This window comes from Thunnus albacares, chromosome 20 (genome assembly GCF_914725855.1).
Source record: "Thunnus albacares chromosome 20, fThuAlb1.1, whole genome shotgun sequence".
Classification (NCBI taxonomy): Eukaryota; Metazoa; Chordata; class Actinopteri; order Scombriformes; family Scombridae; genus Thunnus; species Thunnus albacares.
This window is the reverse complement of record NC_058125.1, coordinates 7,078,829-7,106,137: the sequence shown is the minus strand read 5'-3', so window position 1 is coordinate 7,106,137 and position 27,309 is coordinate 7,078,829. Positions and strand designations below refer to the sequence as shown.

At 39.6% G+C, this 27,309-nt stretch overlaps 2 long non-coding RNA genes across 3 annotated transcripts in view; one reads left to right on the top strand and one right to left on the bottom strand.

Moving 5' to 3' along the window:
- LOC122971621 overlaps positions 1-27,309 on the bottom strand; it is a 123,843-nt gene that overhangs the window by 4,561 nt on the left and 91,973 nt on the right. The window contains exons 7-8 of one of the 2 annotated variants that reach the window (XR_006399533.1): positions 25,574-25,645; positions 25,414-25,481 (exon numbers count right to left, since the gene is read on the bottom strand). This is a non-coding gene — a long non-coding RNA (uncharacterized LOC122971621). Of the gene's footprint in view, positions 1-21,236; positions 25,482-25,573; positions 25,646-27,309 lie in introns of those variants that run through there. The other variant, XR_006399532.1, reaches the window with a different exon arrangement.
- On the top strand, positions 2,873-10,643 carry LOC122971623. Its single transcript, XR_006399537.1, has 3 exons — positions 2,873-4,699; positions 6,309-6,404; positions 6,944-10,643. It is a non-coding gene; the product is annotated as an uncharacterized LOC122971623 (long non-coding RNA).

Genomic DNA, 27,309 nt, shown 5'->3' with positions numbered 1-27,309 from the left:
AAAGTTATTACAGTTTATCATGTGGAGGACGTGGGTGTGTGTACCAAGTTCCATGCCAATCCATCTAATAGTTGTTGAGGCATTTCACTCAAACATCATCTGGGAACCTTGAATGTCAAAATTGTGTGCTAATCCATCTATTGATGATTTATCAATACTATAATACAATACAATACTATAAGTACCAAATTTCATGGCAATCTGCATATTTGTTGATCCAGTTCTCTAAAAAAAACAAAAAAAAAGTTTACAATGTGGCTTAAAAAGTCTGTGACATGCAGTACTAATAGTGGGTGAGATCTAGAGATTACAGCGCTGAGAAAACTTTTTACAATCTGCGGGTTTAATCAATTTTTACAACTTTAACATTTAGATTTTACTACACCTTTGATCTGCACCTCTGACTGGGTTCTTCTCCATAGCAACAGTGGATGAGTCATGGGGAGTGTAGTAATATTAACCCATCCACCATGACAAACAAAACTGATTTCTCTAAACAACTAAATTGAAATTATTTAAACAGGTGGCCATTACATACACCTGTATGATTGTTATATTTGGTTTCTATGTTAAGTTACATTTAGTATATCATTGAACTGAATGGGGAAAAAAACAGCTCAGAAACCAGTTTTGTGTGATCTTGGCGAGCTTGTAATCTTTCGTCAATCCAAATGTAGTTTCCACCTAATTTCCACCAGATCTCAACCAGTGAATCTCGTTTCCATATTGCCGTCCTCAATCCTTTACGCTACCCTTCATTTCACATATATGACTGAATAAAGAAAATAATAAACTGTAGCTGCCAGTGTCCCTCCTGTATGTCAGACTCGCTGTGTGTGGCTGGGATACCTCTGTCAAGCTGAACCACATTCCCCCATCCACCACAGACTGAGATCAGATTCTCTCAGATAACATCAGAGTGGATGGTTAACACAGCCTGTTTGGCTTCTCCTGCAAACAGAGGATCAGGTTTACATATGGACGTTCCGTCACACGTCTCCCTCGACAGGTTTGTTTGGTCAGTGTGGCGCCCCACGTACAAATACCTGGGAATGGATAGCATGTGCACACATCACACCCAAACACAAGCCCACACAAGGGTGCACATGCGTTTACACACACTGTAACAGCAAAGAAAGAAAAAAGATGAAAAACCACAGTGTTGTCTTTAATGAAAACATTTCCTGGTTGTCATGGCGACTGCTATAGTCGGCCAAGGAAATTCAAACCACAGATTTCCCCATGTATCCTGTAAAAATGACAGCTATTTATCTTGTCCCACATTCAACAACAAAATGATATGTTATCAAATCTGGTGCACATGACTACATAAAAGGCTCATAAACCTCAGCTAAGCTGCTGCGAAACACAAAATCTGATGTTGGATGGAAAATCAATCTTTGATGACTCTTTAAATACTTTTCCACGGATAGCCACAGAGGAGAGGATTAGTGCACAGGTAATAGTGAACAGAGGGCAATGAGTGCTCTCAAACAGCATTAGTTTAGCAAATCGAAAGATAAATTAGAGGCCATATTGGCAGTAGTATCTGAAAACTACAAAACATACAGAGTCCTAGTCACACAACTTACATATTAAAAGTCGTCTGTGGCACATGCTCAACACTTTAACATGAAAGCAAGGTCCATTTTCTCCATAAGATAAGCTATGTACACAAATAACTCAGTATTACCGATCATTATCTGACATGTGTTAAGCATTTAGGCTTTTATTCATCTCAACACTGGGTAAAATGTGTTTTTCCCACCTCAGATATAAAAGAACTGGCTTGCATCATTGCACAGGAGTAGTGACACCGTGGGGACTGAGGAATTATAAAAACAACCGACTGTTCACACCTTCATACACCATACACAACACACTTGCGTCAGCCGTTTATTAATGAAATGCAGTAGCAGCAGCGTTTGGAAAGGAGACGCACTCTGGTGTTCAAGCCCCATGCCATGCAGGTGAAAATTTGCCAGTAAAAGATATGAGCTCTCATTAACTTTAACAGGGCAACAACCCCCCACCCAGGGTCCCGCCCCTGCAACGGCGAGGGTGGGATTTTACTGGCTTGTTAATGTGACTGACAGCTCAAAAGGTCAGTCTGTTTGTCTGCTGCGACGCAACGGCTTCCATACTTCATAAAGAGAATGACGACAGTTGGTCAGTAGTGCCAGTGGGATACTGGCTGCAGATATTACAGCATACAGGTTTGTGCCAGCTGGTTGGCTATAAGCTCTTTGGTCATTAGACACGCATAGCTCACTCTCTCCCCTCTATCATTTCTCCACCACGCTTGTTAACTACTGACGAAAAGAAACCAGTCGTCCATCACATACAAAACAGTTAATGAAGTTAGCTTTACAAAGCATAATGCCAACCCGACTCAATTTTCTCATCTTTTCCAATACAACAATCAATTTTCAACAAAATATGTGTGAATAGTTTCACAGTAGAACTGCTTGTGGCTTGTTTGCATTATCAATGCCCCCAACACTTCAATATCTACCCTACATGCACATGTATCTATACAGTGAAGTTTAGCATGTTTTTGCTCATTAACTACAAATCACACCAAAGCATAGCATGCAATACTTTTTTTTATTGCAGTAATTAAACAAATTCATATACAAAGCTAAGCATGCATGTTCACCTGTGGATCAAGCAAGTTTCAAGTCTCTGCAAGTTAAATTCTGTAGCATACAGAAATGATTGGAAACCTCTGGCTGGGCAAAGAGCAACAATGGTCAACATGGAGGGTTAAAACACGAGCAAAGCTAGCTTCAAGACTATACAGATCCACCAATGAAAGCTAAAGCATGCAATAGAAACTGTCATGTTTATTTGTGCATTTTTCATGTACTTGTATAGAGTATGCAGAATATCAGTGTTCAATGTATACATTTTGAAGTCAAATTAACAGACTGATGCCAACAATTTTATTTTGCATGTGCTTACACTCCAAATCATACAACATGTCTTGACATTGGTAATTTCACATTCAGTTTGGACTGCACTGGTTTTAAAATACTGGGTTTATGATTTAACACGTTTGTTAATCATATTTTACAATGCCAAAATGTATGCCAAATGGTGACAACAATATGGGCTGTTCCTTTGTCGTTCTCATTTCCTTCAAGGCATCGCCTTGGATAACTGACAAAGTCTGAGTAAATGTTCCTCAGCAGGAAACATATACTTTACTCAAATAACAAAGTGTCACAGATGCTTCCTGTTCATAAATCATGACTGAACTTAACGTGACCTTTCACGTGACAAGGATTCACCCAAAACATTAGGATTTGATATCTCCTCACTATGAATTTTCATATCAAAACCCGTGACAAGCTAACCAGTCGCTCTAAATCAAAGTCCACAGATAGAGGGGCCATCAGAGGAAATTGAGAAACACTGGAAAGGCTGTGGAATATGAATCAATCACTAAGCCTACAAGTGCCAAGCCAACATGATACAGCAGATCAGTTCAGTGCAGGTGAAACTCACTCTCAGGAAAACTCACACACTTGCATAATGTAGACACTGACAGATAGGCCTTTCACACGGAGACCTTTTTGACATGTCACAGTATGAAAAATATGAATAATGACAGTTTCAGGGTCCTGGTGTTGCACATGTTGGCTCACTGTCAAACTGTCATGGCTTACAGGGACACATGAATACAGCAGAGCCATCGTTAGCGTTATTAATAACACCTGTGATTTTCCTACGACGACAGTTGAAAGTTGCTGTTAAAAAATAGGCCTGTTGAATGGTGTGCTGCGTGGGAACAAAATGCTAAAAAGGTTTCCATGAAAATGAATTTATCATCTCGACTTTCAGGTAAAAGAAAAATTAATGTGCTTCACAGTCTATTGTAACGATTCTGGGCAGATCAGACACAGAGAAAGACTCAGGACACAAGGTAAGATTCAAAAAGTAGGCAAAGTCTTTATTGGAAAGCCAGGCAGTCATACACATGTACATCAGTCCAAATCAAACCAGCAAATCCAGGCAGGGAGTAGGCAAAAATCCAAAAAACTGAGAAAAAAAAAAGAAATGTCAAAAACCATGGAGACTTAAACTAAGGGAAAAACTGCTGGAAAGCGATGAACACACAAGGATGAACAAAGACGATCTGGCAGCAGAACAGGGAAAACAGGAGTATATATATACTATATGGGGTTGGATGATAGCAAAACCAGGGGCAGGTGAGTAATTGGAAGCAGGTGTGGATGATCAAGGGAGCGGAAGACACTCGAGGGCAGGAAGTAAAACGACAAGACATGTGAGTACTACAAAATAAAACAGGAAACACAACAGGCAGTGATTAACAGGATGTTAAATCTATACTGTAACGTTTTTGTGGTAATGAGTGCAATTATTTTGTGCTAATTTCCATCATCTGCCTCATCTAATGTTACTTTACTTTGTTATGTCCTTCATTTTTCAGAATGCTTTTTGACAGTTTCCAAGAAAAACAAACGGACTGAACATTTAGCTGTTTATATGTTTTGGTGGTTATCCAACATGTCTTGTCGCTGGACTCTTTTCTGCTACTGTGGGTGTGGAAACGAGGTCTCTGTGCCACTTCAAGGATGGATGGATGATTGTTTAACGGTGGAGTGAAACAGCAGCTCTAGACTCCTTTTCTTTGATTCAGGTGGACTAATACAAAGACCTGACATTTACTACGGTGAGTGTTTTAGATTGCTGGAAATACATTTAAGTTGCATGGTGTCTGGGTTAAATCAAACATTGATTTTCCCTTCAGTTTTTGATGAGGACTATTATGTGTGTTGTCCTGTATGCCTGCATGTGTCTACAGATGTGAGTGTTACTGTATCTGTACAGACAGTATCCAGCCAAAAAGAAAAAAAAAAAAAAAAGTAAGCCTGGCTTAGAATGAGCCTGGGGACAGATTTGTACAGAGGAGATTTGGATGATTACACACCATGAAAGTTCTCTCTCTGTGATTGAGAATGGAAAATCACACCAGCCAATAAATCAGCTATGGGATACAGTAGCTAGTGCTTAAAGTCTGGAAATAAGAATTCAATGTAATAGAAAAGTAATCTTTTATTTTATTACACAAGCAAGTAGAAACATCCAGATGCGCAGCTGTACGTACGCTGTAGTGTTTCCAACATGAACCATGTACTACTGATGTACTTTTCATTTCCGTATCTGTTTTTCTTATTCCTGTGAGTAACTGGCTAGATAATGCGATGTCATGTCCTGATATTTCATGCAACTACAATGAAGGATGATAGCAGAGAATGTTTCAATGATCTAAAAAAGAAAAAAGGGTAAGCATTAGGTTTTTAATGTCTGACAAAATCCTGAGCTGAAACAAAGAAGAAAAAAAAAACAACTAACAGCTGTAAGACATTCTGGGACATGTAAGAGCATATGGGGGTGCAGTCTTCCTGCTGTTCTACAATATGATGGTCAGGAAGTCATTATTAATGGTTCAGTGAAATATATGACAGGCGACTTTTACACAAGCTAGAGGGATAAAAAGCTTATTTGCAAAAAAAAAAGCCTGATAATCAGACTGAATTGCTTTTTTGTGTTGACTTCAACTGGACATTGTGCTCATGTTAGATATGTTATATGTGTCTATGTCATTTTTGGTTAATAGAGAAGCAATAAACTTGATAGTAGCAGCTCATATAACATGTTGATCAAAGAAATTTTCAGTTTCTGCAAGTTGACTCACAACAACCCAACCTTATCACCAGATGAGAATGTCTACATTGGGTGATTCCAACAAATTTCAAAATACTCTCTATAATATATATATATATATATATATATATATATATATATATATATATATATATATATATATATATATATATATATATATATATGCACATTGCAACTATGGTGTGTTTAAGGTCAGAGGAAAGTAGTTACAGTTAATAAAAGAGGCAAACAGTAATTGCAGGTCTGTAACAGGATGTAAACTCCACACCCTGATTTCCCCTTCGCTACATATAGCCCACAATACTTTCTACACTGGCACTTAACTCTGGCATTTGAGGTAATTGTGAGGTTCGGATACATCCAATATTAATGTGGGATTCCTAGGAATACTCTTGCTGAACAACCCACGTAGCTCCATCAAGTTTGTCATTTTTCTGCCTGTGGCTCAGGACAACTGGGAAAACAGCCTGAGCCCTACACCAGAAATGTTTGGATTTCTGAAAATGTAGTCATCAATTCAGGAGTCTAGAACGAGTCTTAATTCAGAGCAGGAAGTTGTTTTTCTCTTCTTTTTTTTTTCTGCCTCCTAAAAGAAGAAATAGTGGAGTGGGGAGGGAGAGACAGACAGACGGGCACCATGCTGTCTCAGGTGTGTCAAGACTGCCAAGAAGAGATGGATGGATGGCCAGGTGAGGAAAGATTTGGATAGATAGATGGATATTTGCACCTTTGCAATTCACAGCATGCGGGCGCCAACTCTACCAGGGCACTTTAAGCATATTTGAAAAATGTGCTAGAGCAAGCATGAGCATAAATTACAAACTATTCAGTCTCCCATGGCTGACAATCATCTACTATGAAGTATTTTGCATTGAAGCATCCACTAAGTTGCATATATTAATGTGTTTTTCCACTGAATGATGGTGTTCTGTATGTCCATTGATTGCAAACAAGCTGCTATATTACCTGCTTTGCATAAGCTAAGTTTATCATTACATATTTTTCCTCAGTTTATGTAAATGTTGCATTGCGCCAACATAAACACGGCTGCGAGCATGTACGATTTCACAGCGTTTGCCATCTTTATCTCAACTTACACCAGTGGAGGGTGGCTGCCTGAATATATTGTGTATATGTTCCTCTTTCTCTGATTAAATCCTTACATGAGCTATTATCTAAACATCTAAACTCTGAATATTTGATCAGATGTTCCCCTTTCACGGTTCAGGTCTCAGTGATCCCTTCCTGTGCCTCTGTCTGTCTCTCTGAGGAGGCCGATTGTCTCTTCCGAACTCTGGTCTGAGGCCAGATGGAGGAGAGTTAAACAGCAGCAGTGAGGGACTGATCCTGGAGAGCATTAACGCATCCCAGATGACCTGATTGGCCCACCTGTGTGTGTGTGTGTCAGTGCATTCTCGTTCAAATGTAAAAGCAAGCTTAACAGCATCGCTTGCTTGTTATCTCTCTTCATTGGTAGTAGCCTGGTATTTTGTGAATCTTCCTCTCTGGGGGTGTGTTTGTGTCTGATTGCCTCTCTCTCTCTCTCTGAGATTAGTTGCTTTCATCTAAAAACACCACCAGTTCAACGTTAACCGCAGCACAATGAGCTCTAGAACGCCAAGTACAAGCCTGGAGCAACACTGCCACACAAAACACACAGCTAGTCTAAAGGAATCTTGTTCCAAATAACTTTTTGCACATACAGCATACAGGGCAATATATGTTTAATAGTCTGACATATAGTAATGTATGCCACATAGCATAATGCTTTGGCACACAACTCACATCCCCCCCCCCCCCCGGTCTCTTTACAGGGCACCCTACAGCCACTGTCATGCACTGAGGGCAGTTTACGATGCATGGGAAAACGCAGCCTTGGCACCGCACCCAGCACACTCCACACAGCTCAGTTACAACTAGGAAATGGTGGCACACACAAAAGAACAAAAGTGTATGTGAGAAAGCGTTCAGAACGAGTACAGGTATATGTTGCTTTAGGAATGTGACACACGAAGAGCAAATGATGTCGCCAAGTTCCCGTCATCGTCATCTCAACGTTTCTCATTACTTGTTAGATGGATGACTAATAAATAAAAGACTAAGGTTCAAAGTCATTTGTATAACAGATAGTTAGTAGATCAAACATTGCCAGAGAGAGAGGAGTAAAGTTCCCCATAACATCTGTGGGATAAGCTTTTTAATATTGTAGAGTAAGAGTTAGTTGATTTAAGTGCACTAGGACATTTTGATAGTCTCAAAAATAGCTAGGTTAAAGGTAGCTAAACAAACTATAGCTGATGTTAGCTAAACATACACTTTGTTCACTTCACCTTTACAGAAGATAAGCAACAGCGTGAATTACAAGAAAACGGCTCTGAGTTCATACTGTGGAAGTTTTGGGTGGAGCCGTTTCCATGGTAAGGGTGCTGTCAGGCATTACCGATGTATACACACGAGATGCACTCTGTGAGGGGACATTTATTGGTGTGTGTGGTCAACGGCAGACAGGTGGATCTGTTATGTATGGAAACACACACACACACACACACACACACAGGTCATACTTACATTAAAATGTTATGCAAATTTTAAGCAAATATACAAAACTATGGCAACATAAAATGTGAATCATTACATGCTTCCATCAGGTGACACTTCAACTAGTGACAGTGACATTATGCTATGTTACACTCTAGTCGTTAATATAATGATGATACTTCTTCATCTCTTCAATGTTGTTTGCCTACCTATTTACATATTACGGTCTGGTTCAACTCCATTTGTATACATCTATTTGTATATACTGTGTGTACAGGTGTGTGTGTGCATGTCTATATATTTTTAAAAAGTAGATGGTCAACCATCTTTTCATACTGGAGAATTTGATTGTGGCCAGTTTTGAATATTCCCATGTACTGTACCTTTGAATAACTTTTGAGTTTTCTTTAATGTTATCTTCACTTGATTTTAGTATAATATTATATAATTAATGCTTGTTTTATCTAACTCAATCATTTCCTCCTTTAATTTTCCTTTCCATTTTTGTTATTGCTCATTTGAAGCACAGACTTCATAAAGCGTCAGTAACTGCCAGTATCAGGATTCAAAACCAAACCACTTAATGGGAATGTGTAGCACCCTAGAAACGAACATATCAAATGATGTGCATGTTTACTTTTTTATTATTGTGATATCATCTGGACAACAATCCATATCCACTGCTGACACAGTTATCTTTTGCCTACATCTGTCCATAAAAGCACGGTGACTCATTTGTCCCCTGTAGCCTCCTGTAGCACATCCTCATCACCAGGAACTACAAAAACAGCGTGAGGGTTGACTGACCGGGTTAAATGAAGTCATCGACTGTACATCATGAAATAACTTGTCTGTGATTATTTACCAGCTTTGTTACCATGCAGGCTTTTTATAGTTTCTGTTCCACTGAGTCCTCCTAAGTAACTGCTTCCTGTGTGGATGCTCAATGATGATATCATAGTCTGAGAGTTTATTAGTTGATAAGCAGTTTGACGTAAGGAGGTGAATGAGTGTTGTCGTGCTGGCATGAGAATGAGAGGTAACAGTGGGATTAGTTGTGTGATGTTATGGGGTAACATAGCCAAGGAAAGAAGGTTAATGGACCACACACACACACACACACACACACACATACAGTAGTCCAGGTAAAGTCAGAGGTTTTCTGAATAATCTGGCTCAAAATTAAACTGAATGTTACAGACAACAGCTAATTTTAGCCAAAAGCTTGTTATAATCACACCTACAGGATAAAGAATTGAAATTAATAGTGATTAACCCAGATGCTCTTATGGGAAACAAAGAGTTGGTGCTTGCTTGTTTTACTCTTAATTTGCAAAAACTACTTGAAGAGGCCCATTTTTACTCATCTTTAGTCAGAGTGACTTTAGTATTTATTGACACTAAAAATAAATTTGGTATTAAACAACAGGACAGTAGGATTGAAATGAAAGCATCACCCAGAAAACACTGTCAGAAAGGAACAATGACGTATATATATATTCACAGTTAAAGGTACCCTCCTGTGAAATGTTTGACCACTAGTAGCGCTAATGAGCAGTGTTTTTACAAGTGGGTCCCTGTTTGTATCATGCATGCGCACAAGGACACACTTGAACTCAGTTTCACTCTTTTCCTGTGATTGGCAGTTTGTGGCTGTACTGCCAGCAAAGGCAGTGAAGACTATTAGCAAGTAAACATGAATTTGAACGATGCTGGGTTTAAAATATTAAACTAAATTAAAATAATCGATTGCGTGCAAATGTTTTATGAGGAAGGAAATGCTCTTTGAATGTAAACATAACTTTCGAGTGTCTATATGAAAACTCAGCAAGTTGACTTTAAATGTGACAAACATGGCACAGAAGGTTAGGAAAGCTACGGTTTATTACAACTAAGGGTTGTCTGACTGCTAATGATTGTAACCCTGTTAAACCTATTCCTGCATGTTGCTGCACTTCAAGATGTCAGCACTTACTTTGGTGGGTTTTGGTGTGTTATCAGACCTGATAGAACCAATGGTTGGAGCCATGAACAAAACCCAAGTTGTAATAAACCATAGTTTCCTGGCAGCAGTGTCTCAAGACTGTGTGAAGCAATGCCAAACCGTCAAAATTTAGACAAGTTATGAAGACCTGAAGACTTCCATGACCTTTTCAGTTAAAAATAACTAAGTTTACAAATTTAAAACAAAATGACTCGTACCACAAAAATGATTTTTTTCCCATCTTCAAACACTCATTGAGTTTACAAGAACAAAACATCAGACACACTGAACTTTAGTGACCACAAATGAAATGCAGTGTTCAGGTGTGAAACAGTCCCAGATTAGATGGACTGTTGTAATGCTTTTTTTCCAGATACTTTTTTTTTATTTTCCAGATTTCTATTACAACAAAAACAATATACAGACACACTGACAGGACAGGATATATCACATTAATCATTTTAATCATTTTAAAAGTAGGCTAAGGCTTAAAATCCATGTAGGAATTATTACATGTGAGTGAGTATTTTTTTGCTATTTAGTTGGAAGATGAAGAAACCATTCTGAATATGTCACATAGAAAAAACTAAAAGTATTGCCAGACTGTTTCTGCTTCTGAAACAAAGAGTGGAAAAGTACAGTAGTTAACGACTGATGAGGTCTATCTGACTCAAATGTTGCATTTATAATAATGGGAGCCAATTAACAGTGTGTGGATTATTTTTCTAATAAAAGACAGGCTTTTGTTTTTATTTCCAGTTATCATCACACGGTTGTCTTATGTTATTCCGAGCTGCAGTGATGAAATCAGAGTGTACAGAGTGCTTCTTAGTACAGGCTTCTGGTTCTGTGAATCAGGCACTAAGAATCAGACCGGCTAACAACAACAGGTCTGGTGCCCAGCTTCCCTCCATCAGGACCAGGATCAGGGCAGAGAGTGCAGAATACTTATCTTAAAACCATTTGAAATCATGTTTACAATAAAACAAAAACATTTTCATATCTTGGGGATTGGGAAGGAAACCATCAAGCCCCTTGTGTCTTGATGATGACCTGGGTTCAGAATAGGGATATGGCAACTGCCCAGATCTTGAAGAACTGATGCTGCTTGCTCCATAGATACTGAATCCAAATAAGCTATAAGCCAGCTGTCTATATTGAATTCAATTTCCTCACCTTCCAATGAATAAAGTACTGTCCGTTTTACTCAAAGTTGTATTGTTGGTTTAGATACCTCATAGTCAAAATCCCTTTTTCATAAAGGTTTAATACTGTTGTGTCAGTGAATTTATATTGTATTGTTTGTATTTCTAAAAAGTAACTATAACACCATGATATTACACTGACCGACCAGAGAAACCGTTTAGTCCAGGAGCAGGTGTGTCATGCTAATACGGGCCAAATATTTAACAGGACAACTGAGATATGACTACTGTTTAGGACTAAAAACCGTGACGACCTGATAAGGAGATATGTTAACAGCGGTCCTGTTTCCTTGTCTTGCATAACTGTGTGACATTTGCTAGCACTGACACAGTCTGATGGCACAGACAAGCTCCGTGACAACAGATTAGGACACCTAATACATTTAGATAGCTCATTATGTACATGTGGCAAGCGTAGGACAGACGGGAGACAGGTTTAACAAGCAAAGAGGGGAAATGAATGAAATATGAGGGGAATGTCATGTCTCTCATTTCACAATTCCTAAGCCACCTATCCTCATGTGACCCGGAAGTTGGATGCATCAGTTTAGAGCATGGAGAGGATGACAAGGAAATCCAAGAATGGCTGGGAGTGAAGATAATCTACGGATCAGGTTACATCAAGATTCAATCATTTATTGTAATTTTTCAATTTTATAGTTGATTTGGAATTTGTATGAATTTGTAAAAAAAAAAAAAAAAAAAAAGTAAACATATAACAACACAATACATACAGGAAGAGACCACAACAACATGCTCTTACAATTATATTACAATATTTCAATTAATGTAACCCTATGCCCTTAAAGTGACAAATTAAAGTGCATGGGCTCAAGGACTTTATACAAGTTTATATAACCAGTGAAGCATTTAGGATGTGGATTGCTTCAGTAAGTGCTGTTGTGGAAGTGAGATGTTCTGGTCTTAATACTGCAGAGTCTTTAATCCGAAGGGAGATGATTGAATAGTGGGTTGGCCGGGTGTGAGGAGTCCTTTTAAATTTTAAAACCTTTCCGCTGAATGCGGATGTGGTATAATTCAGAAATGGTTCGAGAGTTCACAGCAACATTGTAAAATCCGTTAGAAAGTACTGACATCATTTTTTTTTTTTTTTCAAAGTGATCGCATGCTCCTCACCAACACTCAGTGGCATAACAAACAGTGGCTGCTATGAATAGGTGGAGCTGTGATACTGGGAAGAAAACAAACAAATATCTCAGTAAAGTAAAGACCATGAATCCTTAAAGCCAGTCAAACACTGTACAATGATGTCCACACAATTGATGAGCTGACACAAGTATTTTGACTTTGAACTCTGCAAAGTTTCTGCCAAATTATTATTGTTTTTGTCACTTTACACATGTGGAGATTACACTTTTATTCTGAGGGATTCAGGCCATAAGTTTTATTGTTATTGTTACTGGGAAAAACACATGCACAAAGCATTAGGATAAATCAGCCTAATCAAATCTTTGGGATTTAAACAAGACATATCATGCACATTTCCAGGTCTGTATTTATATTCTGGGGCTCTACTGGAATATCTTTGCATGATTTACAGGTCAAAATCTACATATATACGGTATCTTATACTGGCTTTATGCAGCCCCTCGGTTCAGCCTCTGTCTGAAACAGGCCGTTTTAGCTCTTGTCTCTTTAAGGCCCCTAAGCAGACTTCCACTGGCTCCATGGCTACGTAAACAAACAGTAGTAGTCAGATTTTGCTGCTTTTTCTTTTTCTTTACTCGAGATATAAGTTCTTAAATACATCTGTACATGTTTGAGCCCAAATCCCATTCAAAATATGTGAGTTGACAATGCGAACAACCCATGGAACAACCTTAGAAACAACCTTAGCAACAAAAACTATGGAGCAGATGGCAATTTGAACAATAAAACAATATGAAGTCAGTTCGATGGGGAAGTAGAGGTAACAGAGCGGGCTGCAGCCTGGGCTTTTGAATTGACGATGGCATTTTTACATACGTTCACCAGGTTTAACATAGACATCTGACATCATAAAAGTATAAAAATAACAGAAAATCACAAAAAGCATGTTACGTCCCCTTTAAGACTGTATTCTTGTTGTGTGTGGATTTGTTTATAGAAGTGTCTACATCTTTATAACATTTGGAGCAGAGCAGCCTGTAGTTTCAACATTTGCGAACTACGTGTAGTCAGGACCTGCACTGAAACACTGTCATTTAAAAGCTGTTGAAACAACAATTCACACTTTTATACTCAAATTTAGACACACTTAGACATCAACCTAGAAACCTAGACATCTTTTGAACTGCAAACCACCAAATCAATGCTTATGAGGTTCACAATGAATAAGGAAAAAATGCTGTGTGTTGTTAATATTTCATAATTGAATCCACAGTCGAGGAAAACAATGTTCTTAAGTCATGCTGACGTGTGCTCATTTAACAATATTCTCTCACTGCAAAATAAAGAATGACAAAAATAACCCAACAGGACAAAAACACCCCAGTATTTGTTACCCATGACAGCTCTGTTGTGATACAGACGTGAGTCACTCCAGCAGTCAACCATTAGCCCTGCAGCAGAAACCTGTTTGCGGGGAACTTGGATACAGTGGTATTTCCTGTACTGCAAACATTAACTAACAATGTCATTTACGGTATGTTTATCATAAGGGGAGACAGAAAATGATTAGCCTTGTTAAGGGTTGCACTGGTATGCACAGAATGCAGTAGTGGCAGGTGACCTTTTATACACCAGACACTGACTTTTCAAAGCAGGAAAAGCACAGGTGTAATTGATAACATTAGTGGCGGCTGCATTCCATGCAGGTGTTAGGGCCGTGCTATTAGTAATGTTTGCTCAGTGGCATGGTTTACTGGGACGCTTCTGTGGAATGAAGCCATCGTTATGTTACTAATTACATCTGTGCTTTTCCTGCTTTCAAAAAAATGTCACTTCTGGAGCAGATTCAACTGTTTCACAACCAATGAGTTAGCAGAACACTCTATAACTCCCAGTATCATTTCTTTAAAGAGAGAAATGTTTATCATTACATTTCCTCATGGGAATTGAACAAAACATGCAGCTGTATTTCACTAAGTCTAAACACAAGCCCGACATTTCAACCCTGCCAAACAGCTCCCATCACTCTTGCCTACAGCTGGTTGACCTCTGGATGACCCCAAGGTGAGACGTCAACTTTCTAGGGTCAAGTCTTACATTAATGTTCCTCTTGGACACACACTTGCATGCATGTCTGTGCACAGACACATGACAGTAACACACTCACAGACACACACACACACACACACACACACACACACACACTGAAATGTCCAGATGACCTGTGATCCTAAACATTACCTACTGAACCCTGTTCATCCCTTGAGATGTTTACCTCACACATCTTTGTTTTTCTTCTTTTCTTTTCTTTTTTTTTTTTTGGCTGCAGAAATCAGCCTCTAGTTCCTGTTGTCGCACCATCTGAAACATGATACTCCTCTAGAAGGTTGCATGCTTGTTTATGTCTTTTTCCATTTATGCCTTTTGGTGACCTACCCAATTTAATTTTCTCTGTAAACAATACGCTTTGGCCCCTGTGGAGCACAAAGGAACATAGACACCACATTTTACAAACAGATACTGGTGCAATAATCCTTTTCAGTAGCCATATTCCTGTATATAAACCCACAGAGCAGTAAGAGTAAAACAACTCTTACTTTTTAATAGTTAGTTACAACTTTTACATACACTTTTCATAGGTTAAAATCAGTGACAACATACTGAAAAAATTGCCAAGTAAAGTCCTAATCGTGACTTTCTGTGTCTGGACAGATATTGGGAAGTCCAGAGGCAGAACAATGCATGCTTATTTAACATTTGCATATCTAGGTTGGCTTCACAACATGTATAATCCCACTGTATCGCCATTCTCATGACGGCATGACTGTAGCACAGAGGGAGTTCATTTTCTCTAACTCTGATTCCAGGTTCCTTACTGTATATTTGATTTTTCAACAAAAAAATCCACTGGCCAAATGTCTGTGGTTAGCTGGAGTTCAAACTAAAACACTGAGGTTTGGAAACAAAGCTATAGGAGAACTAAAAATCAACACAGAGATAAATGAAATTAAAAAATGGGTAGACACGGAGAGAGAATTAAGAATACAAATATTCTTGTCTCACTGTAGTCTGTTTAATTTCAGGGCTGTGTGAGTGAGGGGGCATCTCCGCTTTCTTTTAGTTTGGTTCAATTGGCCGGTGTAAGCACCTTTACTTTGAAGTTAATTACAGAGAAATCTGTTTTTTCCTCATTACAAGCAGGGTTACTGCTCTGGATGAGGTATGTGTATATGTGTGCGGGCCTGGCACAAGGTGCGAGTGTATGTGTGTTCCTACTGTGAGTTGATGCAAAATCCACACACAGAAGAGACCAATCTGTCTTCTTTGTCAGCCGTTAGCAACCAGCCAAGACCTATCACATCTAAACCATGGTAGAAATGGTTACAGTGCAGTTATGTTCCTCTATTGTTTCTTTTTTTTTTTCATATTGCTCAGTTACAAATGCACAAGCGTGCCGACGAGCAAGCCGAGGTTAATTAAAACTAAATATGTCTAGAGTATTTCATCTTTAATGATTTAACTGTGTGCTGATGTAAAACAATGGGGACTTTTTTCTTACTGTTCTTTCCACTTACAGGTCTAAATTGACAGAAGTATTGATATGTTTGTTCATAGTTTTTATGCATCTGGACCTGGGGTTTGATTTCCAGTACCTCCAGTCTTGTGTACTGATTAACATAATTGGCCATATTTACAATTGGGAAGCCAGTGAGGGATCATGTCTTTGTTGTAGCCTTGGGGCCTTCATTTGTTGGTCAAGGTACCTGCGAAATGGGTCGGTAATATAAGTGTCTCCCTCCCCAGGTCAAGAGTGGAGGTAGCACTGACAATGACCTTAGTGCATAGGGAACTGGGCATTCCAATTTGATAGAAAATAAGAAACAAGTGAAAACTGGTATAGATGTTTTAACGGATGCCAAGCAATTTGGACTAATGCAGCAGTTATGCTTGACTTCAGCTATATACTAACAGCAAGGTTGTGGACTTTAGCTTTCTTGAAAAGCAAATTTTAAAACTTCTAACATTCTTTACTTATCCTATCATCACACATTATTACAGCAATGTATTATCAGTGATTTTATCAGTCATGAAAATCTAAGAAAACCAATGGTGCAAGTGCACAGAACAGGACAGGGATTATTGATTTTAACCCATGATTCTTTCCGGCTGCAGGCCCTCAGAACCGAGTAACCCGACACCTGCGTCTGACCCTGGGCAGAGACAGATCATTGTACAATGCAAGACGGTAAAAAACTGGAAAATTATAGAGAGAGAAACACTATCTCCTCCCTTACAAGCATCTGATAATCCTGCACATGTGCTGCCTACTAGAGACGTCATCAGGCCCAGTGGTGGGGGTTGAGAAGTTGGGGATTAGAGACAGAGAAGACGTGAAGGAAAGACAGAGTACGAATAAAGGAAGAAAAAAATAAACAAGAGAAATAGAAAGGGAAAAAGATCATTTTCAGCTTTTACAGTATGTACTGTGTGTGTATATGTGTGTGTGTATATGTGTGTGTGTGTGTGTGTGTGTGGGTGTGTGTGTGTGTAAAACCGCAGGCCTGGGACCTACTGGTCTGATTGCTATGCAGGAATGAATCTGAAACGAGAAACACACAGACTGGATGATGTGGTTTAATCGTCTATTAAACTTTTTAATTAGAGGCTTTTTAAAAGATTGGACTGAGTCACTGAGACATTCACTAACACACAAAACCTGATGTAACTACTCCTGTCTTCCCTCTGCAGTTTGGGCTGAGTGCCTAGAAAGCTGGCTTGGATGTTGGAGAAAGGGGCCAAGAGTGATGGCACCTCCCATCACAAATTTTGAATTATACCCACAAGGCCTCTGGGGGATAAACATGAACTTCTAGCTTTCCACAACATGGTGGGCCATCACTTAGTGGACACATAATGTTTTCAGCACCACCTTTTATCAGCATTGTCCTGACAAAAGGAATTCCTGCAATTTTAACTGCTCCTTTACATTTTCCTACCTTCATGAGCCAACTCTTATAAGCCAGTTTTCAGTACATGTTGAGTTTCCTCTTATCCTCAATTCATAAAACCTTTTGCAGCTGCTGTTTAAGGATTCAAGTTTTAGATGGTAAACTGGCACATTTAGCCAATAACACCCCTGCCCAATGGTTCCACTCAGACCGTGACAAAATGTACAATGGGCGCCAAACTTTACCATAACGTTGGGTGTGGTGTTCCTGATGTAGCTGTGTTATGAATATTCTGCTGACTGTGAAGTTTTACTACCACAGTACCACCTGTGACAGTTGGAAAAATAAAGTAGGTTATAACAGTCCCTACACTCACTGTTGAGCTAAAGAAAGAAGCTTACAGTCTTGGTTTGATCAGGTCTTTGTCTCTCCATCTTAGCCTTGATTTCTCCTGTTTAGCCTGCTACCTTGCAATACTAACATCTTATCCCTTCACAGTTGCCATTGAGATTCCCCATCAGGTTCCTGCCTCTCTCCCATCACCTGTTCCCCAGTACTCCATAGGTCTCAGTATATAGATACAACTAACTGAAAACAAATTCAGTCTAACACAACAATCCTGTCATAAAGCCTACCTTCATGAAGGTTAAAATGTTCAGCTTTTGTTTTAGAGTGGTGCTAACTGAAATTTATGGACAGTTTAGATGCTTCTGTAGCGCAAACCTTCATGAAGATGGGATTTGTTGCAGGGCTGTTGTATTAGACTGCATTAGTTTGTGGACCTAATAAAGTGGTAACTTAGTGTTGTTCCCTGCCAGCACTGACGAGGGCTTGCATGTCTTCATTCTTGCCTTTCCCTCCTTTTGATCACCACTTGCAAACTTAATACTTTCCTCTGCCACATGATTTGTTTACTCTATCTAATTACTTTCAAATTGTTGAATTAAAGTCTGATTATTGGCAAAGTAAAGAATGTTTTATACTGAACTTCACTGTCTGTTCTGTCTGATTTTTGCATCCAGTACTGGTGTCAGTTTGTTGCATATTAATATATAATATGGTAAAAGGAAAAAGATGATGTTTGATAAAGTCAAAACATATGGGCAGAAATATTATAGTAAGATATAACAGAGTAATTAGTACTTAGATTAAAGAATTTAGAATATGTTTTGTCGACTGTAAAGTCTCTACCTCACCAGAGTAAGTAAAGTAAGTAAGTAACATAACTGGGTAGCAACAGCCATTATAGCCAAACAAAGACAGTTATAATCAATTTTTTGTCAGCTAGTTTTTTTTCACCTTCAGGAAAAGCTGAACTAAAAACCAAAACCAAAAAATATTAAGGCAAAAAAGTAGCATACTTTCATTTAAAGTAACTGTGGATATTTTGCCTTTGCAGCCCAGCAGCATACATCATTAAGGAGGAGTTTATACCAAAATGTGCAGAGGTGTGAAACCTTATAACTCAAGGTCTTTCTGCTGTTTACATATACTTGCTGTAGTCACTGTGACTGCGCCTATTTGCGATCTGCTTTTGCAAATACACGTGCTTTCCCACTGAACTGGCACTGTGAGTTGCTTCTAATCTGAGGATCTGGTGGGAAGTCACAATGGGTCAATATTTACCAGTCCGGTAGGTAGTGATCAATACGGACGGCTGTTTTCACACAGATGATAAGAAGCTCAGTTCAATCTGTGAGCCGGCTGTGATGACCTGTTAACTATGACCTTACATGTCATAGTCTGAGTCATTGTCTGAGTTTAGGGTTAGATTATAGGAGCAAAACTGGAAGAAGTGATAAATAAAATGTTGATAGTTTGGTAATGGAAACATGAACTGTTCCATGTTGATTTAACTCTGTACTTTTTGCCCGGTATTAAATTTCTTAACAGTCTAAATTACAAAGTGGGGCCACAATAGGGAGGTGAATGCGATCTCTGTATAGGAGAATTAAAAATCCTTTACCTTCAGAGAAAAGCTGAACCAACCAACAAAACGCAACATGGTCATCTTACCTGGTGTCCAGGACTCCCATGCCCCCCAAAAGCCAAAGGTTCACTTCAAGTATAATGAGGACTGCCTTTAAAAATAAAATATATAACAGAGAGCTTTTGAAAAAATGTGCATCCTAAAATAAAGTGGATCAATCATATTGGGCTCTTAATCGTTTATTTTCTGTGGCTTCAGTTTGGATCATTTGAGTGGGTATATTTGCTCAAAAGATTTGCACTTACATGAGACATACTGGTTTTGAATTGCCTGTGGGAAGTAGCCTAAGAGTCTGTCTATTTTTGATTAAAAGCTGAGTTTTCACTGTGTACTTTTCTCTTTTTTCCCATGTGAAATTGCTGTTCTCTGACTTGCTGTACAGCTCTGATCGCCGGCTGTGCTCATGCTTATGGTTTTATTATTGTGGAGTACAAAAAAATCAGAAACATAAAAATTTTTTGGTGAAAACCACTCATGCAGTGACTTGAGGTTTAATGAACCCTCACACTCAATATTTTCAGTAGTTTGTTATTTGACTATTACACACGTCATTTAGCCATTTCCAGTTAGGCTCTATGCAATTTCCAAATCATCAAATTTTATCCTGAGTAAGAATATCCACTCAAACTAATCCAAATTCATTTCCAGATTCAGAGAAATGCTCCACTCCAGCAGCGAAAGATGGTCACCACTTCAACACCCTGTTCTTCCGTTACTTCTGGAGAGCATATTCCACGCTCAGACACAGAGCTGAGGGACTTCCTATTTGCTTGTTTATTCAAAGTTTATTAATATTAAATGTGTCGTGTGTCCAAATTGCACCAAATTGGACACTGTACTTCCTTGGGTCCCAAGCAATACACCTGCCAAGTGTGAAGTCAATCAGATAAACAGTTCTTGAGATATGCAAAGGACAGACAAACAGACAGAGAGTCCTTCCTTTATAGTTAGATTGTGTTTGCATGATTAACCTAATAGCCACCTGGTGCCAGGTAGGATTATACCAGCATACAAGTACTGGTTGGTGTCTGCATCTCCAGGCATATAATAAGCTGTCATGTATGATCTACTGTGTACACTGTACATTACACACATAAAGCACAAATGGCAGGCTATTCTGGTGGTCAGTAATGCTCCCAACAGCAATTTTTTTGCTCAAAGACCTCCAAAAAAGGTTAATCTGCCCATGATGTCATCCAAACATTTTCTATATCAGTTTATCCCGGCATGCACTGGGCGGCAGTCATGGTACACCCTGGACGCCAGGTACCCACGATTTGTGGATGCTGAAATCAAATAGTTTCCTCCCACTGCCATTTGGCCGTCGCATTTTGCCTTACATGCAGCAGAGAACAGCCTGAACATCAGCTCCAGTTGCAGTAACCTGGAGACAAAAACATTCATAGCCCCGCTGGGTTTCTTCAGAGTCTCTCATCCTCCTTCTGTTCATCCTTTGCACGCACCCATCTGTGTGCCAAGGCCGTACGCGTACATGCATACTCCCATTTAACGTTTACACACATGCACATCAGTTAGACACACCCATACTATACACATTTATACTCATACACACACGCACACCTCATAAAAGGTCAAACCACAAAACACTGCGCTGTGTTGAGTCATCAACAAAAATGGAAAGTTTTAATCTTTTCAGGCTTTTTTTTTTTTATTATTTTCTTTTTCTCAACATGAAGAACAAACTGAGAAATAGGAAGAAAAAACAGCCATGAAAACCAGGCCATTTGTCATAATTTCCCGCTGCCGGTAGCTGTGGACAGAATGAGAAAGTGGTGGCGGTAGCTGAGGACGTGATGGTGCATCTTAAACAGGGGAGTTCCACCCAAAGGGAGGGGAGGTGTGGCACCGGCGACCGCCCGAAACAGCATGCGGTCCTGGGACTGGAAGGACTGAAGTGGCCCCTGATATGAAGCATAGCATGGACGTGGAGGTGATAGATGGAGCTGGAAGCAGGATATCTGGGTAGTGTTGAGCAGTGTGTGTTTAGGCATATTGTGAGTGTGTGTCTGGTCAGTGTAGGGACTTGTAATGCTGTTGGTCTGGCTGGACTCGTGACTGTAGGACACAAGCCATTCGTTACACAGAGACAGTTACACACCAGGCTAAATGAGGCTTATCCAACAGTCTGGCTGGAGGTGTGTGTCAGGGTGTGTGTAGGTGTGTCTTTGGATTTTAGTGTGTTTTTTAGTAGGAGTGTAAAATTGTTTGTGTATGTGTCTGCTTGCAAAAAAAGAGAGACGCAGTGACACATACATTAGAGAATAATGTCTGTGTGTGTGTGTGTGTGCTCTGTCTCCAGTGTGCCATGCCGCCACACTCATAAAAGCCATCACAACGGACGCTAACCTCCAAACCCGTGCGACCAAAAAAGCGGCTCTTGATGTGAGCGGAATCAGAATTGAGCTCATTACTTTTTCCACAATGAGAAAGTTGTTTGTGTGACACTCCTAATTCTAATACTTGTGCATGGCCCGCTTTTATTTGGAAATTTCCCTGGCTGTCCTCTTTACTCCTCTCAACACGCTGGGTCTGCTCACTTTTTCTGAGCTGCATTTTCCAGAAATGGCAATAAGTTTGACATAATTGACAATAAACAGAGGATAAGCAGATTAATTAAATCAGCTCAAGACAAACATTGTAAAATGAGCTTTCTTTTGGATGTGAGCAGAGAGACCAAAGACATTAAATCTGCCAGCGTGCCAGTGACAAAGAGAAAGCCCTCAAGTAGTTAGAGGACAGAATTGATAACATCATGAAAAACTGTATTCCAAAACAATAATCTGCATCGTCCTGGCTCTAAAGCCACTTTAGGCTCCAAACAGATGAACTTCTTGCCATTGATTTACTCACAGAAAATAAAAGAAACATTAGTTCTTTTTCTTCTGTGTCCAACCTCGTCTCGTATCTCCGTTTTTGCTCTCCTAACATTGTTATTTTCCCAAGGAAGACTCAGCATGCAGGGTCGTTTTCAGAAACGCTCGGCTTCACATTCAGGCTGTTACATTCACACTTGGGAACCGCCAGTTCAACCGCAGTCTTCAGCTAATGACTATCGAGCAGAGAAACCGTGACCCCCCCGATGGTTGAAGCTGATGGAGGTTAGTTTTTCTTTGTTGCTTGTAATGTGTAATCTTTCATAACCAGTGTGGGAAGTAACTAACTGACACTCTCACAGGCCTTCCCAACTCTAGACAAACCATTTTTCGTCATTAAGTGGCTTCTAATAAAATTCCACCGTTTAGATAGTGTTTTTTTGTTTAGCTTTGGGTCAGGCAACTAAAACACTATGATAGGATGATAGGATTAATGATAGGAAAAGATTGTGGCTATGGTTCACAGAAACGCATTTTGCTGCATCAACGTTCAACTGGCCATCCACCACCCCGACCTCCATGTCCTTACAGTCCACTTTGCTACATAATGGGTAGACAACTTTCTGTGTTGGCATTGAAAATTGGCAGTGGACCTAAATTGTTCAGAACTGTCGATATCAACACAAATCCTAGGATACGGGGCTGAAGTACCGCCATCTTGCAAAAGTTGTTTTGGAAGATTTGCAGCTAATTGGATGGGGACAATGGGGTATACAGCGACATAATTATTGCAGCACAAATATAAAATTTACTACTCTACCGAACAATAAGACATTAAATACAGCAAGATTAGGTCAAAACCTAATATATGGTTGGATCATTTATGGTCCTTCTATGAAATTGTGGCCAGTTCGTTACACTGATAGTCAGTGGTAGTGTCTATATTCCTGGTTATTAAATGTTCATCTGCAATTTTCTGTAGTTGTCCTAGATATATTTGCTAGTAAAGTGTACTGAAGTTGCATATCACATGACATGGTTAAACTTTGAGTCAAAAAAGGTCATAAATGCAGTTCCAAAAACAATATTTTCCACTCATATCTTTGGATATTTGATTTGAAAGAGAACTGATATATTCTATATTATAACTTCTTCTAATTATTATTAAGTCCCACTGCTCTTTCATCTATTTCAGTCAGTGGATGTCTCTCGTTTTTCACTGTATTGAGTGTTTTGTCAGTGATTGTTATTTGGGGTGTTTTAACTGTGCTTTAACTCCCTCCTGCCTCTATGTGCCTTTTTTCTGTCTCTTTCCTGGTTAAGGAGGCTGCAGTGGAAAGTATAAATGAAATTACCGCAGTTACAGATCACCTGCAGAGCAGCCGCCCCACACTAACCTGCTATAACAGCTTCATGATTCACGTTTCACCTGCAAGACTTGTGTTTTAATGCTGTCATTCATCGTGTCTGATGTGAAAACGTCAGAGAAATACAAAGTTTGCGTCCTGGTATCACTTCGGTTATAGAATCCAAGAGCACCGCAGAGCATCTCTCCTGCCGGCTGCTGACAGTGCTGTCGGAGAGTCGATCACACCAGGAGACGCAGAGACGCTGGTACGCATCTGTTCAAACAGGAGTTTAGCCGTCTGTATTTAACACCAGAGCTGAGAGTGTCAGAGCTCGGAGCAGAAACATGGTCACTGTGCATCACTGCTGTCCTCCACATCCATCATCTCATGCTGATTTGAAAGAGCAACGGTCAATGAGGAAACTCCAACACGGCCAGCCGACCAATGGTGAAACTCACTCACTCACTCATTCACTCACGGACAGCCGATATAGGGCTGGCCCCCCCTGCAGTCCATAGGTTGATTATGGTTGGATATATGCTTTAAAAGGGTACTCTAATGATTTACTATTGCGGTTATGTAAAATTGGGGGACTCAGACAATTTAAAAAGAGTGAATAGTCTAAATCTAGTCAAAAATTAGTCTCTAGTATAGGTGAAACTCCAGAAAAACTGTATCCTACAGTTTTCACAATGCAATTCAGTGGTGTGTTTAGCTGAAAACCTTGATGACATTAAACTTTGAAAATATCCTTTCAGAGTCACAGAAGACAGACTGAGTAGGATTTCTCGTGATAAGTAAACTGAACTCGATTTGTGAAATTGGTGGAGTGACTCTTTAAAAGTGTCAAACAAGCATTATTTGAGTACAATAAGCCTTTATGTGACACTAACCACATTGGCACACTAGGCTTGGTGGTTGTGTGGTTAGCATTGTCGCACTTTCACAGCTAGAAGGTCCTTGATTTGAGCTTGCATGTTCTTATGTCTGCCAGAATAGAGATTGCACAGGGTTGGTGGGTCTTATTTTACAGCATATTTACTGAGCTTTATGTCTAATGAAACTATTATTATCCTACAGGCCTTTCTCTTCCTCTGACCTCTGATCCCTCATTTGTTCTCACCACTGTAACGCAGTTTCTGCAATCAACTCTCTCTCACTCTCAGCCCACAATTCCTCCATCTGTCTTGCTCTTCCCCCTGCCTTCCATCACTCCCTCTCTCTCTCTCTCTCTGTTTCCTCCATAATGATGTTAATAAAGTGAGCAGAATGGATTATCCAGATTCCCATGGCAGTTGGCCTGCCCTCTGCTCTGTCTCCTGCTTTGCTCTGTTTACTAGAGGGAATCATTCACTTAGTCTTATCACTTTACACCTACGTTATCTGGGTGCACAAACACATGCCACACTAACACATAGAATCTGATTAGCGGCGTGTTTACATGGCTACGCCGCGAACACAAGGTAAAGTGAAGAGGTGGGAAACATGGGGGGGATGGCAGACAAACTAAAGATAGTTCAAGCCTAATGCAGAGGATCAAACACATGAGGTGAACAGAAATAAAAAAAAGACAATATCTTCTAAATGCTTTCCAAATGTTTCCTCCCTAAAGAATAAGGAAACATCAGTGTGCAGAAACAAGGCCATATTCCCACCATCGGTCACGGTGTAATTGCTCTAGCAAACCTGTCTTGAATCTAATATAAACTAACGAGGCAGATCGCTCCATCAGACGTTACCAGACAGTGGATGGTGAGCAGAGAACATGTTGTAGTTCCATTAAGCTGGCGTTTCTCAGGGTTTCAGGCTGTAGAGAGAGAAATGGGGAGATATGATGGGATAGGGGTTGGCTGGATGTCGAACTTGTATCCACTTTTAATAAGTTAAGCTTCAACATACCATAGGCTTGTGCTTCATAATTCCTTTCCTTAGTTCTTTGTTGGTTGTATTCCAAAATTACAGCTACTCTCCCTGAGAAGCAAGAGAAGAGAACCAAAATATGTAAAGAAGAACATACCATGCAATCAGGATTAGAGGTGATTTACAACTGCTGACCAGAATGTGTCTCTCCCTTCTATCATGTCCTGAATGGGAACATGAATCTGGAATCAGTACTTGCAAACTACTGACAAAGACCAGGCCAGTTGTGCGTCTTATAGTGAGAGATTGGGCACATCTGGACGCTATCAACAGGAACAGGTACTGTAAGTTTCCCAGCAGCAGTGCCCAAAATGTGAATCTTTATTTCCACTAAGAATAGAGATCATGTTTTTCTCTGATTCTTAGGGGCAACATATTTTTAATGAAAACATATTTAGTGCAATTAATATGATAATTACTGATAAAGGACATGCTGCTTTTTTCAGTTAGTTGTCTACTCTTCAAAATACCTTTGAACAAATGGTTTCCTAAAAATCTGGTAAAAATTGTACATAATACACTGCTCCCTTGTAGTCAAATGCAGCCAATTCCCCAAAACTGGGGCTTTGCCCAACGACAGTATGAGGCGAGACTGCTTACACAGTGTTTTATTAATTGTTACATTAACCATTTTTTCACCTGATGAATTACCCATAAAAATAGATTGTTAAGCTCATATGATTCCAGAATTTGGCTTGACCACCAATCTGCTGCATTTCTGCCTCAACTGCTGCTAGAAACTTAACATTAATGTAAAACATCGAAGTAGGTTGCACAGCAGGTTGTGAAGGCATCGAGTAGCATCTTGAGTGTTGACCAGAGCCTCTGCTGTCTTTTTAAGGCGAAAGGGATTTTCCCATATTTTCATCATATTGATTTTTGGTTGTTTGTTTTTTGTGACGTTTAGGTGGTTGTACAAATTCAAAATGTTAGGGTTAGTAAAAGTAACATCTGTGTTTTTGACTGTCATCTTCGTTTTTGAATCAAGTTCCACACAGCAGACAACTTTATTACCCTACAAGGACAGCGTTTTTGTTCTTCCTCACATCACTGTTTTTTGGGTTGTTTTTTTTTGCAATTTTGACACTTTTTTTTGTTATTAAGATGCTTTTTCTTTACTCCATGTCCTGCCCTCTTCTTCCTGTGCACACTTTTGTCATGTGGGGTACCACACATTGTTGATAAAGCTTAGGGAGGAATTGGGAGCACTTGGTTTGATGCAATGGAATCTTAATAAGATTAATTATAACAGCTGAAGTAAGCTAAACTATGAAAAGAAGCTGGATCCACATTCCTCCTGAGGATGGAGTGAAAGTGCCGCAGGAGTTCAGCATCTACCTTTGCTGTTTCTGCAGGAGAGCTTGAATAATAAACTCAGTGCAACACACAAGGTTGAAACAGAGAGCATAGGTAAGTGGAAAAAAGGAACTTTGACTGGGAGTAAAGGGCCATGGAGGAGGAGAGTAGGAAACAGAGGTGAGATTGTGGCTAAGGGGGAAGAGGGAGGAAGGGAGGGAGGGAAGCAGGAAAAGAGGCGCCAGCCAAGTGATGAAAATGGGATGGAGACTATACCTGAGAATGAATAAGCACATTACAATTCCTTAATACAGTTAGCTAATTAGCTAAGAGGCGTGCGTCTCCAGCTCCAGAGATTCGTTATGGTCTCAATCAAGTCATTCACAGTCAAAAAAACTGGCATTCAACACGGAATCAAA